Source organism: Berghia stephanieae, chromosome 15 (assembly GCF_034508935.2).
Source record: "Berghia stephanieae isolate SIO BIC M18660-M18661 chromosome 15, UCSD_Bste_1.3, whole genome shotgun sequence".
In the NCBI taxonomy this organism is placed as follows: domain Eukaryota; kingdom Metazoa; phylum Mollusca; class Gastropoda; order Nudibranchia; family Aeolidiidae; genus Berghia; species Berghia stephanieae.
The window spans coordinates 19,841,176-19,846,175 of record NC_088374.1 but is presented as its reverse complement, the minus strand read 5'-3'; the positions used below and the strand labels follow the sequence as shown (position 1 = coordinate 19,846,175).

At 39.0% G+C, this 5,000-nt stretch overlaps 1 protein-coding gene across 1 annotated transcript in view; it reads right to left on the bottom strand.

Annotated features, from left to right (window-relative positions):
* Nucleotides 1-5,000, bottom strand: part of LOC144960644 (uncharacterized) — a 28,877-nt gene that overhangs the window by 4,337 nt on the left and 19,540 nt on the right. The window lies entirely within an intron of this gene.

Genomic DNA, 5,000 nt, shown 5'->3' with positions numbered 1-5,000 from the left:
TTGTTTATGTGTTTTATGAGTATGAGAGTGTGTTTGTGTTTCTGTGTATGTGTGTGTGTTTGTGTGAGTGTGTGTGAGTGTGTGTGTATCTGTGTATGTGTGTGCCAGAAAGCCAAGGAAAACATTATTTGTGGAAAATAATATGATTATGATGATGATGTGTGGGAAGAATACAAATACAAATGATAATAATAATAATAAGAATAATAATAATAATAATAATAATAATAATAATAATAATAATAATAATAATAATAATATAATAATAATAATAATAATAATGATGATGATGATAATAATAATATAATTATAATTAATAATAATAATAATAATAATAATAATAATAATAATAATAATAATAATAATAATAATAATAATAATAATAATAATAATAATAATAATAATAATAATCTTTAACCGTTAAAAAAATTATCAGAGTAGCCATTTGTTAAGTTTTATTTAAAAGAATCTCACGAAACCGACGTGTACATATATTCAGGTCTGATATACGATCACCATAATGGGCCCAATTTGACATTATTGTAATGCACAAAGTTTGTCAACATTTTTTTTGTTGTTTTTTGGGTTTTTTTTAGACCTTCATTACAGCAATGGGATTCAATAGTCTGATATCAATTCCACCCAGCCCACCAACCACAAAACTTGGTTCTAAACAATGAAATCGGTACTTTGTATTCTTCATGCTGGCTAGAAATTTTTCACATGTCAGAAGTTCTAGGTGAAGGGAGGTGATAAAAAATAATCCCGACTGCACCCGAGATCAAATCTCCGTTCCTCTGCAATTGAGGCGGGTGCTCTACCAACTGAACTATCTCGGGACCCCTCAAGATTTTCCCACAGATCACCAATCCTATCCCCCCCCCCCCCCCGCCTCTTTCATCTCATTGGATTTGCCTCATTATGATTCATGTAATTCAAAGGCTTAAAAAACCCATCGCATGTGAATGAAACATTAGGGCGACAGAATCTATTTATAGAGTCAGTTTTGGGTGTGTGGTTTGAATCAATAAACGAGCACGGATATTGATAATTTAAAAAAAAATGATTTAAAAAAAATAATTGAGATTTTATATAGCGCAGTATCCACAAAAACCTACTCAAAAAGTTTTACAGAGATTCACTGACCCAACAGCAACACGTACCGTGTAGAACGAGACACGAGGCCTGTTAGGTGATTTTATAATTTTATTTTATTTTTCGACAGAGACATTTTACACCTCCCATGAAGGTATGGTCAGATGTATGGGAAAGGTATCCAGCAACTTTTCTGAAATTTTATACTTTTTTTTCAATTGAATAGCTGTAAAAATATTCAGAATTGAAATTAAGCTTTGATATTTCCCTAAGATGTACAAAAGGGTTGATTTAATCATTTATGACAAGAACTTATTTTTGATTTTAAAAATGGCCTTCTAACTGAACTTGGCAATATCTCAGTTTTCACCAAGCGACTGATTATTTCATCCTCTGTACCATATATGTATATATCCTTAGCTCTTATCAACTTGAGTAACCGTCGGCTGATGGCCTACGATTGCATAGCACTGGAACATATTGTGTCCTTACAAACAAACAAACAAACACACACACACACACACGCACACACACATACAAATTAAAAGAAAAATGTGCGTGTCCTTTATAAAGTAATATACCATTTCGAGTTTGTATCCCTACACTCTGAACATTGCGTAATAAACTTGCGCAACACAAAGTAAACATTTATCAGGGTTGGCAACTCCACAGGTCGATATAATAATATTAATATTATCTCTCCTTGTTTCCTTGTTACTTCACCTCTCCCCCCCCCCCCTCACCACCACCACCACCATCCCTGCCACACTTCCCCCCCCCCATCCCCCCCCCCCGTCCTATTCAATCGACCTGGGTTATTCCCCGTGAATTCTGACCGATAGCCTGTCTACTTGTTGTCCAGCGTATTAAGTACCGTACTACACCATACCATTCCGTACCCCCCCCCCCCCCCAACCAAAGATCTATCGTTGTCCGATATGCCAGCCAGCGAACGTCCTCGAACCGGCGTCCCAGCCTCGAACGCTTTGTTTGGAGATTAAAATTCGCTATCGAATTTCTCCGATAGACAGCGGTAATCGGTCTCCCGCTTTACCGTAATGTGTCTACGTGTCTAGTTCCCTATTCAATGATTATTTTGGGTGGTTTTTTTTGTTTGTTTTTTTTTTTTTTTTGTTGTTTTTTTTTAAATTTTGTTTTTTGTTTTTGTTTGTATATTTTTTTCGTTTTTTTAAATTTTTATTATTCATTGGGTATTCTTTTTTTTTTTTTTTTTTTTTTTTTGAGCGGCTATTTGGTCTTTTAAATTATAAAATAAGTAAAATAAAATTCTCTTTATTCATCCCCAAGGGGGAATTGGTTTTTAGGGTCTTCTCCATGAGCAAACAGGAAAAACCCATCCGTCAGCCGCAGTGCAGCGCCGAAAAAAAAAAGGTAGGGCGAGGTGGCATGCTCAAGGCTACACAACCGGGCGGGGTAGTCGAACTCGGTACCTTTTGGGTACGGAGCAAAGACCGTACCGCTGAGCCACGCTGTCCCCACCCGCCTTTGGATAGGAAGGTCTTGGGTTCGAGCGGTATAATTCGCTCGGCGCATTGTTGAGTCCTTGGAAAAGGATCTTTGCTCACATTCTCTCAATGTACTCGGATGTGAGCTGAGTGTATCTGGTCGTTAACAGTGTTGTCTCTGTCCGAAAAAAAATATGTCGCCTAACAAGCCTCATGTCACGTCCTACATGTTAAGGGTTGCTGTTGTTCAGGAATCCCTTGTAAAGCGCTTTGAGCACGTTTAGTAGATATTGCGCTATACAAATGCTCAGTTTGTGTGTGTGTGTGTGTGTGTGTGTGTGTGTTTTAAATTTCTTTTGTGCGGCTCTGTGGTATAGTTGAGGGATATGAGTCCGGATAGCTCAGCTGGTAGAGCACTCGCTTCACAAGCGAAGAGACCTAGATCGATCCCTGGTGTAGTGGAGATATTTATTTTTTCTGACCCCAGGGATTGGGTAGATGGGTCTGTTAGATCTGGCGGAAATACTTTGCGAAAGACAAGCGTCTTATACAAAGGGTAGAAAACAATTGCTATTGTCCGCTTCACGCTTTTGAAACTGGGAAAATCTCCGACGCAGTGGGCCTAGTGACTGTGAAATCTGCAGTCACGTGGTATGAAACTCGCTTTCAAACGGAAGGTCCTCAGTATGAGCCCCTCTCGGCGCATTTTTAACTCCTTGAAAAATAATCTTTACTCACATTCTCTCACAGTACTCAGGTGTAAATGAGTATCTGGCCATTACCAGCGTTATCTCCTCCGAACGAAACATGTGTTATCAACTAACAGGCTTCATGTCTCGTTCTACTACATGTAACGCATTGATGATAGTCGGCGACCCTTTGTATAGCGCTTTAAGCACGTTAAGTGGAATTTGCGCGGTATATAAACTCAAGTTAATCCACATGTTCACTACTTGTCAACAAGGAAATCATATGGAAATATTTGAATTCCATACATAAGTTGCATTACTTTAGGGGGTACTTTAAAAAAACAAAATAGCGCAATATCCAATAATGTGCTCAAAGCGCTTTACAAAGGGTCCCTGGTCAACAGCAACATTAAACATGTAGGACGGAACATAACGCTGGTTAGGCGATGTTACAATTTTTCGGACAAAGACAGCGCTGTTAACGACCAGGTACTCATTTTACACCTGAGTACGGGAAAGTGATTAAACAGCCTTTTCCAAGGACTCAACTTTGCGCCGAGCGCGAGGCTCGAACCCAGAACCTTCCGATCCGAAAGCGAGTGTCATACCACTAGACCACATAGCCACACTCATATCTCAGTTGGAAGATCACTCGCGTCATACACAAAGAGACCGAGATCAATCTTTGGGACAGTCGAGTTTTTGTCTGATCCCCCCACCCATCGTACCCAAACCCGTCCTCCATCCTGTCCACCCCGGAGTGAAAAAGTCGCAGAATCTCTTCGTTTTGGTGGAAAGTAAATACGCTGCGATAGACTAGCGCCCTATCAAGAGGGTGGCAAGCAAATGATATTTTCCGTTTCACGCTATAAACTTCGACTATATGGGCCTCAAGGTTCTGAAGGACTACTGCTATTTATGCACAATTTATACTAAGATTGGGGGGGGGGGGGGAGCGAAGTGGCCGAGTGGTTAAGGCATTGCACTGTAACCCAGAAGGACCCGGGTTCGAGCCCCGCTTCAGGCACTTTCGTCTTTCTCCTTGAGCAAGATTATTAACCCCCAATTAGCTCACCTGGACAACGTGAGTGATTCCTGTTGACATCAGACATCTTGTTAAATGAGTTATATACATTCCTTCGTGGAATGCCTAGGCGACGATGTCTTATGATATCGTGGCGGAAAAGACATGTATATATATATATATATATATATATATATATATATATATATATATATATATATATATATATATATATATATATATATATATATATATATATATATATATATATATATATATATATATATTATATAATTTAAAAAGATTACCACAATATCCATCACAATCTATAGTATGCGGCTATGTGGTCTTGTGTTATGACACTCGCTTTCGGATGGGAAGAGCCTGGGTTCGAGCCTCGCTAGGCCCATAGCGGAGTCCTTGGAAACGTTTCTTTACTCACATTCTCTCACGGTGTTCAGGTGGCCGTTAAAATCGTTGTAATATCGCCTAACAGGCGTCATGCCATCTCCTATACGTTAAGTGTTGCTGTTAGCCAGGGACCACTTGTAAGCGCTTTGCGGACGTTTAGTGGATATTGCGCTATATAAAAGCTCATTTAAAAAATAGTACCTACATACTTATTCAAAACTGGGTCTAGGGTGCACATCACGACAGGACCAGAACTATCCACCCATCCTACCACTGATCACGATAAAACTCGCTTGATCTTTGTGACGAGATAAA